This window comes from Arvicanthis niloticus, chromosome 3 (assembly GCF_011762505.2).
Source record: "Arvicanthis niloticus isolate mArvNil1 chromosome 3, mArvNil1.pat.X, whole genome shotgun sequence".
NCBI classification, from domain to species: domain Eukaryota; kingdom Metazoa; phylum Chordata; class Mammalia; order Rodentia; family Muridae; genus Arvicanthis; species Arvicanthis niloticus.
In genome coordinates, this window is record NC_047660.1 from 53,203,377 (window position 1) to 53,216,959 (window position 13,583).

The 13,583-nt window shown below is 43.6% G+C and overlaps 1 protein-coding gene across 4 annotated transcripts in view; it reads left to right on the forward strand.

The window, feature by feature from the left end:
* The window catches only part of Ptk2b (protein tyrosine kinase 2 beta), a 120,129-nt gene that overhangs the window by 69,751 nt on the left and 36,795 nt on the right, over positions 1-13,583 (forward strand). The gene's annotated exons all lie outside the window — the stretch shown is intronic.

Below are 13,583 nucleotides of genomic sequence, written 5' to 3' on the forward strand. Positions count from 1 at the left end.
ACTCAGTGCAGAGGAGTTAAGCAAATTGTTACTTAAGTGGTGGGTTTTGTTTTCAAACCCAGACAACCCGCCTCCAGAGCATACACTCTTAACCAATTCCGTCTATGGAAGGAAGAGCTGTGATTTGGAGGATCCAGGAGTTGGAAGTGAGAGGCTCTGATGGTGGGTTAGGATTGTGAGGCAGGGAGGAGATATGGAGAACTGCAGCCTGACTCAGACAGATGGAAGCCTATTGTCTGAGATGAGCACTGGAGGAAGCTGGCTGGGATGGGGCATCCTCCACTCGGTTTTGTCCCTGAGGACATTTGAGATGCCTTCATGTTTTCAAGTGGAAACACTGAAAACTCCGTTGGTAGGTGATTCTGGAGAGAGATTCAGTCTTGGTTCAAACATTTGGATTGGTCAGCCTCTGGATGGTGGCTGAACCCTGTGGATAAGTCAGTAACAGAAAAGCAACCTGAATAATCTGTCTTTTATTCCATGGATACTGCTGTGTGCCTCCAGTACCAGGCACCTGCACTGGGCATCTACATTCATTCCCATCACATTGTAATTCCCTGTTCTTGTAGGGCTTCTTGACCAAGACTGTGACATTGAGTCATACCCATCAATGAACCTTTTAAAAGCAGTGGAAGTGCTCTGATAGAAAGAATAGAACCTGGGCAAGCATGCAACCCAAAAAGGCTGGTCCAACTTTGTGCGATGCCTATTTGAGGACATAGTCCCCTGTGTGTAGAGATGGGGCCCAGGCCCAGCATCCTTGCCTAAGTTTCTTCTGAAACTAGCAGCTTCTTTCTCCCAAGCTTCCAAACCCCACACTGTCTCCCCTATCACTTGGTCTTGACTTTGGTGTATTTTTCTTTCACTCTATGTCCTTTTATTATCACCTCCCACCCCCGTTCTCAAAATGCTGCCAACCCCTTCAGACTTGCCAAGGGCATGTCCCTCTATAAGAACACTGGTGCAACTCCAACCCCCTCTCTTAGTTGTGTGTGATGAAATAAAAACAATGGAGACTTGCCCCAGACAGCCCACATTGGTGTCATGGTCGCACAGTGTCTGTACTCCAGACAGACTGCTGGTTTGAAGCTTTTAATCTGGACTCTTCTCTGTGTAAACATGAATGCCCTATTGTGCTTTCTCTGTGATGAAACAAACTATGGTGAAGCAGGCATGGCAGCACTTAGATATGATATCAGCTTTCTAGAGTTTGAGGATCATCAGTACCCGGCCAGCCTGAGTTACACAGAGATCCTATATCCAAAACAGAACAGCTCTGTGAATAATCATTGGCCCTGAAGCCTAAGTATTTGCAGAAAGCAGGCAGCAGCTAACAAGACCAGCAGTGCCCGGATGAGGCATGGGTGCAGTGCCCGGATGAGACATGGGTGCTACCCTTCTTGAATTCCTACTGCTTTTTGTCTTTCTTTGAAATCATGTTTGTTGGGAGCTCTGAGTCTCCATGACAGGTGGAGGCTTATGTCATTATACTTTCCTCTAACATGCTAATTTGCTTGTCTGGGAAAGGGGTTAAGACAACACCTTGCAAACAAGAATCCTCCTTCATGTTTTTTTTTTTTTTTTTTTAAATCTGCCTTCTAGTACCTTTTCCTTTTCTTTCCCCTCTTACCCATCCCCAACTCATTTGCAGATAGGGTGGCCATGGGTCCTGAGTTCCATCCCAGTTTGTATGCACTGTCCAGGGATGATTAGCAGTGCCCTGCTGATGTCAATCCAACCATGAACTGGAGGATAAATTTTATGATCACCCCAGGTCTAAGTGCCATGCTCCTGATCAGGATGCTGAAGGGCTAGCTCGCACTTTCTTTTTCTGGCTGACTCTTGCTGGTCCATTCTGTGCCTGACTCTGTCCATCATTAGAAATTTTCTGCTTTTCATATGGGAAAGCATTAAGCTAAGGGTGGGCTTGTGACTGTGAGACAATGTATTTCAAGAGTTGTTCTCACCCATGTGATGATACAATGTATTTCAAGGGTTGCTCTCTCTCTCTCTCTCTCTCTCTCTCTCTCTCTCTCTCTCTCTCTCTCTCATACACACACACACACACACACACACACACACACACACACACACTATGATATAATGTATTTCAAGAGTTGTTCTCACCCATGTGATGATACAATGTAGAGTGGCCAGAACCCAGCAACATCTTCATCCTAGATCCCCTTTCAAACTCCTACGCAGTAGAAATGTAAAGTCAAGATTTATTTTTACCAGGTATAGTACCTCATATCTGTAATCTTAGGATTTGGGAAGCCAAGGCAGAAATATTTCTGGAAATTTGAGACCAGCCTGAGTCACAGAGTAACTTCTGGGTCAGCCAGGAATACATAGCAAAACCTTGTTCTAAAAGGGGAGAGGGCTGGAAATAAGACTTAGCAGTTAAGAGAACTTCTTTTTTGCTAAGGACCCAGGTTCAATTTCAAGTACATGGGGACTCACAAGTCTGCAACACAACTTGTAAGGGATCTAATGCCCTCTTCTGTTTTCTGTAGGTACCAGCCACTCATTGGTACACATACGTACATGCAAGCAAAACACTCAGACACATAAAAATAAATCTATAAAAAAAATAATACAAAGAAAAGAGAAAAGAAGGAAAGAATCCCCAGAGGAAGAAGGTTAAGGTATTGTGACACATGGCCCTGTCCTAACTAATCAAGACACTTACCCCAAGGGCTTCAAATTTAGTCCTGTCATCTAGCTAGATTCAGGGAATTAGGAGATAGATGCTTTTGTACCCCTTAATTCATATGTTGAAGCTCTAATCCCTAATATGATAGGAAAATAAGGACCTTTGAGAGGAGCTAACATTGAATATTGGTATATTTCCCAAAGTACGTATGTTGAAACTTAATATTTAATATGACAACATGGGAGGGCAAGGCCTTTGGGGATGTGATTAAATCATGAACGGCATTAGAAGTGCTTAAGAAGATGTTGAGAGCCCAGTGAGCTGGGTCAGCTGTTAACATTGCATACTACTCCTGCTGAAGACTGAAATTTGGTTCCTAGCACCCACACCAGTGGCTCACAACTGCATAGAACTCCAGTATCAGGATATCTAAAAAGCTCTTCTGGTCTCCATGGACACTATACTCATGTACATAGCTCCTCCTCCCATATGCACATAATTAGAATAAAAATGTAAACATCAGTTTTAAAAAGATGTCAAAAAGAAGACCCCTGGACATCCCCTTCTACTATGTGAGGACTGAGCATAGGCTCCATCTTGAAACCCTTGCCAGATGCCAGATCTTTGACCCTGGACTTCCCAGAACTGTAAGCAACATATTTTCACTGTCTATCACTGGCCAGTAAGGAACTTTCTGATGGGCAGAAGGGACAGATTAGCACACCAGGGCCAGGGCAGGAGCTCCCTAAGGTTGGCAGGCAGTCCCTGGCCCAGAGGCCACTTCACCTAAGTATTCCTCCCTTCCCTCCTTCAGAAGCACAAGGGCAATGCCTCAAGGTTGGAGGAACAACAGGAAGAAAGAGGAGGGCTCCCTATCTGGGAAAGCTACTCCTGAGAGAAGGCTTAGCCCATATCAGGCTAGCCCCCCACATAAGATCAGCCCATGAAACAGGCAGGAAGGGCTCAGCCAGGAAACCACAAGCCATCACCACAGAGTGACATAAAAAGAGGCACATTAATACACACTTCTTCTTTTCTGTACCCCTTCTCCCTTCCTGTGTGTGCCTCCAGCCCTTTCACACATACAGACACTCACCACAGTGAGAACAAAGAAGAGGTGAAGCCTAATGGGTCTCTCTTCCTTTATCTGTGTGCATAGACTCATGACATCTGCGAATGAGGAGGCAGGTGTCTGGGCTGCTGTTCTATTTTTGATCCGATAGTTTCGTGCTTGAATATCCTCCTTAGAGCATTTATCACCTCAGAATGAATGCTTTCAGAGTGATAAGTTGTGCAAACTTTAGTATTTTTCTCTGCTACCACTAGCTGAAAAATATCAGTTCTCTGAATTGGGGATTCAGAACTTACATAGCTATTGTCTTTACTTCCTAACCCCACCTTAACAGATTACTAGAAACCAGTGGTTAAAACATCAGGGATGTTCCTCTCACAGCTCTAAAGGCTAGAGGTCCCAGGTTCAGGTGTCAGAAACACATTTGGTGACTCCTGCTGTTCCTGGGCTTCGGTGGCATCACTTAACTCTGCCTCTCTATGCCTATTGTCCTCTCTCCCATAGCTCTTATAAAGACACCCCTGATTAACAGCCACATAGAGAGTCCAGAAAGACTGTAAACTGAGTTGTTCAACTTAATTATATCAACATGGAGCCTCTTTTGAAATGTGATCTAAGGATGAGAAGACGGGCATGTCTGCCTAGAACAATCAATCCCCTGTTAGCTACCCGATTGAGACTATTAGTATTACCTCCAGGCATGTGCAATGAGTTTAATGTAAGAGTGTTTCATATATACCTTGTTTCATACTACCTTGACACCCAGCTGGGGTCAGGGAACTGAGCCCAGATGATACAAGTCTGTTATTTTCCCCCACTGCCAATGGTCTCAGCCACCAAAAATCATGTGTGCTATCCTGCACCACATCTGGTTTCCCGTGAGGCTGTCAGGAGATATGGTGCCTTGTCAGTTTTTAAAAGGATTTATTTTTAGTTATGTGCATGTTTGTTCATCTGTGAGAATGTATGCTAGGTTTGTGCGTAGGTGCCTGAAGACGACAGAAGAAAGCATCGAATCCCCTGGAGCTGGAGTGACAGTGTATGAGAGTCACCTGATAATGAGTGCTGGGAGCCTAACTCTGGTCCTGTGGAAGACAGGAAGCACACTGTTATTGATCCTTCCTCCTGTGTCATCCCTTAGATAACCACATCCCATTCCCTAGCTTGTGATACTGACTTCAGTGGTACCCAAATTTTGAATGTGGTTTGCAGTCTTCCATAACACTCTCCTGCTCACTTGCCTGCTCTCCCTTTCCACTGGGTATCCAGCTATTAGGCGAGAACTCATCAATATCTCCTGAGGTCCTCTTTCTAGAGACTAGTTAGAATTCTACGATGCTGTCGTCACCATGACTGGGACATGAAGATTACACTTCAGTGGGATATGGCCCTGGGGGTTAAATGACCACACGCAACAAAGAATCTTTTCTGCCCCATCATAGTTAGTATCATTATTAATATGACAAAACACTAGGACTGAAAGCAAGTCAAGAAGAAAAGAGTTTGTTTGGCTTTCACTTCCACATGGTAGTCCATCATGAGGGAAGTCAGGGCAGGAACTCAAACAGCCTGGAGTCAAGAGCTGATGCAAAGGCCATGGAGGGTGCTGTTTACAGGCTTGGTCATCATGGCTTGCTCAGCCTGCTTTTTTTTTTTTTTTTTTTTTTTTTATAGACTCTAAAAACACTAGCCCAGGAATGGCACCACCCATAATAGGCTGGGCCCTCCCACATCAATCACTAATTCAGCTATGCCCTATAGGCTTGCTTACAGCCCAATCTTATAGAAGCACTATCTCAATCGAGGCTCCTTCCTCTCCAGTGACTCTAGCTTGTGTCAAGTTGGCATAAAACTAGCCAGCACATGTCCCAAAATTCAACAGCACCCCGCTGAGACTCACTAATGCAGATTATTAAGCAGTATAGCAAATGTGAATACTTTCGATCCATCCCCCATAGCTACTAACACTCTTCAGCTGTTCATTCTGAAGCAAGGCATGTGACCCATCCCCCCAAGACATCTTCACAATGAATTATCAAGTCATTACTTTAAAAGGTATCAGAGTAGCAGGAAACTTTTATTTTATTTTATTTTATTTTATTTTATTTTATTTTTTTTTAAAGAAGTACATTAATCTGCCTGGCACTTTTCTGTCTGCCTTTTCTTATTCTTTCTTCCTCCTGAAGCTCATCGTAGCATTAAGAGCTCTTCCTTGTGGCACATTAACAATCAGAATTTTGAATAGAACAGGTCTATATTTAACAGAGTATTTTTATTTTTAAAGACAACCCCTATGCTCCAAGTCAATTAAAGATAAGACACATGTTACTTTCTCAAAATCTTTTTATTGCCTTTTTTCAAAGTTCTACCTTTTATCTCCATGTAGAACAAAAAAGGGGATGAAGACACTGCTGTGTTGGGCTTGATGCTTATGCCCTAAAACTCTTACAGATCTTTGCTCTGGGCTGACCAACGTCATTTTCCTCTGGACTGTTTCTTCCAGAGGGAAAGTATGGTTAGATCAGCTTTGGGTGTGACCCGATCATCCTGGGCCTGATTTTATTATATATAAAATCTTCCTTATGTTTCTGGTAGCATCCACATTCACTCATACTATATCATCAGTACTTATGGTCCCATCATGATAACTACTATGTACCAAGCATTGTCTGAGCTCTTTATGTCCTTGGAATGTACATACGGCCGGCCAGTCACAGTTATGTGTTACATGTCAAAACACCTTTGTCTGTCATCTAAAAAGAGCTGGAAATAAACTTAAGCCTGTACTCGTGTCTCTTGGGGAGTTATCACTGGAAGATTATTTTTGAGACAGGATACAGTTTTTGGAATCCTCAGCCAACCACTGATTAGAACTCAAAGAGGGTCCATGTCTATCTGATCCAAGATCAGACACAGATGATTGCTTTAGTCCTATTTTGCCAATGTTTTTATTAGATTCCTGGTAGTCGTAACAAAATACCCCTGCAGTGTGGCTGAAGACTACAGAAATGCATCACCTTATAGCTCTCAAGTCTAGAAAGTCAAGATCAAGGTATGGGTAGGGCTATGCCCTTGAACCCTGTGGAGGAATTCTTGCTTGCCTCTTCTCCAGACAAGCATGAGGACTACAGCTCAGACTCCCACACCTACATCAAAGCTCGTGAGTACAGAGCCCACCTGTGATCCCTGCTCCAGGGACTGAAACATGGTGTCCTCAGAGCAAGCTGGCCAGCTAGATCAGCAAAATCAGTGAGCCCTGTGTTCAAGTGCTAGACCCTGCCTCAGCATATGAAGTGGAGAATGTCTTTTGGAAGACACCTGGCATAAACTTCTAATCTTCACACATTTGGCTATGCGTACAGGTATTCATGCAAACCACACACATACAAATGAACGTGAGAAAGTGGGTATACACAAGCTGTGACAGCTATGACATCATGACATCATTAGGTGATGTCATCTCATGGGACTACTCTCCTCAATGTGATCTACCACCAACTGAAAAGTCCTCACATAGTGCATGACCTTAAAGCGTCCTGTGTGGGGACAAGTTATGTAGAGGTAATCTTTCTTTGTTTCTAACCTACAAGTGGAAAAGTCAAAAGATCAGGGATAGGCGTGGGGAAAAGGCCTTCTGGAATCTTCATACTGTTTAACAATTTGAATAAATCAACATGAACCTAGAGGAAAGGAAAATTTGAGGAATACAGACATTTTCAAGAAAGTCTTGAAAAGTACCAGAAGTCTTTTAGAGTCTAGACTGTAACTCTAGGCAGCTAGAAAAACCTGCCTTTCAGCACCAGAAGCCTTGGTATAGGAAGAAGGTGAGGTCTTCCTGGAGCAAAAGGAACCCTGGGCTTATCTAAAGATAAAAACTCAGGTTACATATGCAATTGAGTGAGTAGGGAAGCATCATGTACTGTCATTTTTAAGGAGTGCTTTATTAATAGAGGAAGAAATACTGACTGTGGCAGCTGGGGAGCTGGGGGTTGGGCACCAACACTACTGCTCCTGCTGTTTGCATGTGTGAGCACCCAAGGGAGGCAGGGCTAAAGACAGCAAAGGGCAAGTGAGCCCCCTAAATGGAAGCCATTCTCTTCCTCCTGCTTGACTCACAAGCTTCTGCATGGCTGAGGGGTGTGTGCTCCCTGGAGTCGTGGCCCCACAGGTCTTCACGGTGTGCATATGACAGATGGTGGCTGATGCTTTGAATACAGAGCCATCTGCAGCTTGATAAGGCCAGGGTAGACAATCACAGGGGGACACTGTGGCCCAGGAAGCTTGTTATCCTGTTAGAAGAACTTTCTCATCAGAACTAGAGTCACAGCCTAATTTTTTAAGTATATATCTTATATTTTGAGATAATTATATCATTTCCTTTGTTCTTTTTTTTTCCTTCCAAATCCCCTGAACCCCATCTTGCTCTCTTTCAAATTCATGGACTCTTTTTCTTTAATTGTTCTTAGTTCTTAGTGTGTGTGTGTGTGTGTGTGTGTGTGTGTGTGTGTGTTCCTAAATATATAAATACAACCTGCTCAGTCTGTATGTTATTTGTGTGTATGTTTTCAGGGCTGACCATTTTGTATTGGATAACCAATGGTGTGCTCTTCCCTGGGGAAGACTCTGTTCTCAGCACTTCTTAGTTGCCTGAAGTTTTGTCTTGTCTTGTCTTGTCTTGTCTTGTCTTGTCTTGTCTTGTCTTGTTGAGGGTTGTGGCCTCATGAGGTGTTCCCCCCTTTAATTTTAGCATATCCAGTGTTTCCAGCTTTGTTCATGTCTTATTTGTGCAGCCATATTGATGAGACTTCATGAGTGTAACTTCTGACATTTCCAAGAGACACAACCTCACCATAAACTCCCTGTTCCTCTGGCTCTTCCTTTGCCCCCTCTTCCATAAAGATCCCAGAGCTTTAGGTGTAGGACTTGTGTTGTAAGTGTATCCGTTGGAACTGGGCTCCACCCTCTTCATTTTGATTAGTTGTAGTTTTCTGTAATAGTCTCCACTTGTTGCAAAGAAGCGTTTCCTTGAGGAGGGGTGAGAACTATGCTTATGTGTGGGCGTAGGGTTACATACTTAGAATGTAGTTGGGCATTAGGCTGGTTTAGTGATGAACCGATTATAGATTCTCTTCTAAATTCCATGACTTTATTAACTCCAGATAGCTGACTAGGTCTCTAGTATCAGGCATGATCTCCCTCTTATTGGGCTGACCATTAGGTCCAATTAGAGAGCTGTTGTTCACCACCAGGGGTTGTGTGCACCCTTAGGGAGAGTTATGGAGCCATGCCGGTTGTTGTGGTTCACGGGCCTCCCCTGAGTAAGGCTATTGGTTGTTTCCCTGCTTTGGAGGCTTGCATGATGCCTTCTGTTACTGTAACAGCTAGTCTGCAGGTAGGCAGGTTTCAGTTCAGATCCAGCTCCCGTGCTCTCATCCCTATTTCTGAAATGCATGGTCACGAATTAGTTTGCATGATACTATGTTGATAATCTTTCTGTGTGGCTCTGAGCATCACATTCATTTCTCCCAGCCATGTCTGAAGGATGGACCTAGTTTGCCTTGAAGTTCTGACACAATGTATTTCCTCAGTTATACAGTTAACAGACTTCACAGGTAGAAGGCCCGGCTTATCAGACACCCCTTCCCTCAGATCCTGAGCCACCACACTTTTGCTATAAATCCGTTGGTTCCTACCTTCTCCTCAGGCTCAATGAACTATGAGAACAAGTCAAAGAACTGGGGAAAGTACAATACTTAAAGCTGTAGTTTTATCCTAGTGAATACAAATTAATACCTGCCAATGAGGAAGTACACAGAACTTTTGAGAGACTCCTAAACGGGAAGCTTCTGTACTCAGGATCCATCACCTGCTAGGCAAAGCAATACACATCACCAAGTCTCAGGTGAACATCCTGAGTCAGATATAGTAGAGCTTCCAAAACGAAATACAGCATTGTTGATGATGAATGAACACTTTGGCCGCATGGTTCAACTTAATCTTCATCCATTCCCCTACCCCTCCACCCCCGGCCCCAAGCTTAAGGTAACTCTCAGACTCGAAGTTACAACTCTCCAAGTACATGGCTGGCCTTTACAATATAAAAAACCAATATGTGGATGGCCAGTATTCCCCCACCCCTTCCCCCATGCTTCTGAAACTGTGGGTCCCCCATATGTTAGAACACAACATGAACAACAAAGCTAGTTCTTCTGCCTGGAAAAATCCCAAGATTTGGAACCAAGGACAAAGGCCAACTAAGTCCTCTATAATCCAACCTCAGTAATCAGTCTGGCCACGTGGGTGGAGGGTAGCAGTGCCATTCAGTGAGGCTGTCTGTCTCCAGCACCATCCACATTCATCCTCAGGAAAGCTTGGGCTATGCCTGGCTTGCCTCATGGGAGCACTTCAGGATGATGGAGTGTACTAGTCAGGAATGCCCATCATACTCCAACTATTGGTTTCTGGTCCAAATCGATGTTTCAGACTCACCTAGTGCTGTCTGTTTTCCTCTCAGCCCTGGAATCATCTATTTCTACAAGGGCCTTTGACCCTTTTCCAGAAGAATGGTGCTTGGAAACTCAAACTTGGTTTGAAAACCACTCTGACATGGCATTGTTCATTAAGCCCTTTAGTAGAGTCAACTCAAAACTCAACCCCTCTTCCCTCCAGAGTAAGTCACTCAAATCACACCTTCAAAGCAATCCCTTATTGCGTGGTCTGCTCTGGCTTTCCCCTCTCCATGGTTTGAGTACTTTCCCTAACTGTTAGCAGGGTCCGTTTTTTTCCATACATGTCCCCCTTTGCTAAGGTCCCCTGTAGGTAACAAATTTCACCCCCATCCAGTACTCTCTGACTTGGGCTGGCTGCCAATGCCAGTTCCTTGGCCTTACTGTTCTGACCCTTGGCCCTATCAGCACTTATAAGAGAAGGAAAGAGACAAGGGTGTGTCTGAGAGGGGTATCAAAAAGATAGAGGAATAAAACAAAATTGTTTTGTTAAATGGGATTCTGTAAGAGAGTACTGCGTTAAAATATGCAAAAAAAAAAAAAAAAAAAAAAAAAAAGAGTATTAACCTTGAGCCAAACAACGTTCCAAAGCATTAACTAACTTAATCTTCACAAAACCATTTCACTCAGGCTTTATTACTTCCTCATTTTTTAGGAAAAGCCTAGATCTGAAGCTTTTAGGAAAAGCTTTTTGAAAAGCTGGATCTAGATCTGAAGGCCTGTATGTACAAAATTATCAAAGAACAAATTTTAAAATGAAGAAAAGAAAAGGAGAGAACCAACTATTCAAATCTGTCTTTAATATCTACCCTTCGTTCCTGAGCCACCTTTCTAGCCCTGGTGGGGTTTTATAAAGTCCAAGACCCCCGACCCAGTAATTCTGATCTTCTGGATTAATTGAAAGTAAACACCAGTGAATCATTTATATACACAAACACTTTACATTAATTTTCAAATTTTCATGACAATTAAAAAATATATAAATGCTTTAGGTTTCTAGAAACAGAGGGCTAAGTAAACATATTGTAGTTTGTTGATAGAGTAGATGATTACTTGTCTCCAAAAACAAACAGCAAAGCTGGGATGTAGGTTAGTGGTAGAGTACTTGCTTACTATATACAAGGCCCTAGGTTCAATTCCCAGTGTAACAAAACAAGAGAGAAAGAAACACTGCAAGAGTGTCATGATATATGCCTGTAATCCTAGTCCTCAGGAGGCTGAGGCAGGAGGATTGTGAGGTCAAGATCATCCTGGGCTATATAATACCTTGTCTTAAAAAAAAAAAAAAATACGATCAGTGTGGGTGAATCTTAGACATTAAGTTAAGTGATAGAAGTTGGGTAGGAAAAAAATGCCATACATTAAGTAATTTCATGCATATGAAATTGTAGAATAGGAAAATGTATTGAAACCATGAGAGGAGAAGAGAGAGTTAGCCACAAGGGTTGATCTAGAAAAAGAATTGTCTAAAGATGTGGAAAACATCTATTTTAATCGAGTATGTGGGTCATAGGAGAGTATTTATGTGTCAGTGTTGCATGGCCAAAATTTATACATTTTAACATTACATATTTATGTATACGTATACACACATGTGTATATATGTGTGTACATACATATCACTTTGAAGAAGAACTGAAAGAACAACAGTGGGTCACGCTTGGGGAGTAAGAACAGCGGCATCTATCTGCTAAAGCGGCTACACATGCCAAGAGGGCTCTTGTACTCCTGAACTTATTTTGCATATCTGAGATTTTCAGTTCTACATAGGCCAGGGTTCCTAGTTATTACAAAATGAGTGCTCACTTAACAGGTTTCAGTTTGGTAAGGGGTAGGTTCTACACTTTATCACCAGAGGTGGGGACTGCAAGTGGGACTTGGTGGAGATGTGAGGGATTCTGGGTAAAATATCAGGGTGACCAGGTGGGTAGAGATAAGCAGGAGTCCGTAGCAGAAGCTGGTAGAGATAATGGCAGAGCTGTCTGCTTCACAGCATAGACCTTATGCTTCTCTCTCTGGAGCCACTGTAGATCACATCCTTCACCTCAGCCTCCCTTCTGATTGCAGAGCTGATATAGACTGCTGGTCCCTACGTCCCCCCAGTGCATGTCACAGAGCAGTAGTGTGCTTCTCTGATAGCCACTGTCTTTCTTTGTAGGAAAGGGAATATTACAGAAGTTCAAAAGATTAAAAGGAGGCAGCTGGAACAAGACATGCGGGCTGTCCAGGCTGATGCATGATTGGACATTATTTTAAACCAGCATTACTTAAATATTAGTCTTGACATTTTCCTAGTAGAGAGAAAAAGAAACACGCTTGCTTCTATTGCCAATAAAGGAATTAATTGCATTTTGCTTACTAACTTAGGCAACTTCTTGGGAGGCATGTTTAAAAAAAAAAAAAAAAAAAAAAAAAAAAACCCATACAGCCTAAACAATGAAGCCTCCCTCCTCTTCCTGGCCAGACTGCAGCCTGGATACCCATGCATTTCAGACTCCTAGCTCACAAGGGTCAGTGTCTGTGATGTTTTAAGCCTGCATGCAGGAACTCTGCTCTGCCAGGAGTGGGCTCAGCTCACTCACTCGATGTGGACCCAAGGGAGAAATGTGATTACCAGCAGCTAAGTTAGGCTAGTCAGGGCCTTCTGGTGGGCTTTGCAGTTGACATTCATGTTAATCAGGCTCTGTGTCTGGGCCAAGAAGTATGGGCATTGGTCTGTGGGTGTGGGACCTGCTGAAACCATGGGTGAAAGAAGAAGAAAACCCCAAGAGCAGAACAAACAGGGTAGTGCCTTCCTGTCAGCTTTCCAGAGATCATCTTTTTGTGGGTCTGTCCCTTAAAGGCAGCCTCATGCTTCTGTGTCCTCCAGCTCTGCTATGCCCCATGTCAGCTTGGCAAAGCAAAACATCGGAGTCCAGAGGTCCAGGGTTTACCAGCTTAGTCCGTGCGTTAGCTTATTACCGGCTATAACACAGTGGTAACACCTGCTTGCCTCCCTTTGTCACATGGACTCAGTGCCGGCATGTGTGGAGAAGACCTAGCAGATCTTGGTCTTGTACTGCATCCTGCTGGCTAGACTGGAAGCCATCCAGAAGGGGCTTTTCACGGGCCACATGCCCAGCTGGTATTAATTGTTTTGAACTGTGCTCTCAGCCTCTGCATCTTGTCCTCGCTTCTGCTACCTCCTCCCACTTCCTCTATGTCTGTCTCATTTTGCCAAATTGTTCATTCACCGGGCAGAGCACACTGTGTCCCAGGGCCTGCGCTCACTGTTAGAGACTCAGAAATAGATAATAGCCAAGACAGATTGCCACACAGGGTTTGGGGATGTGCTTGGGGAGCCTGTGAG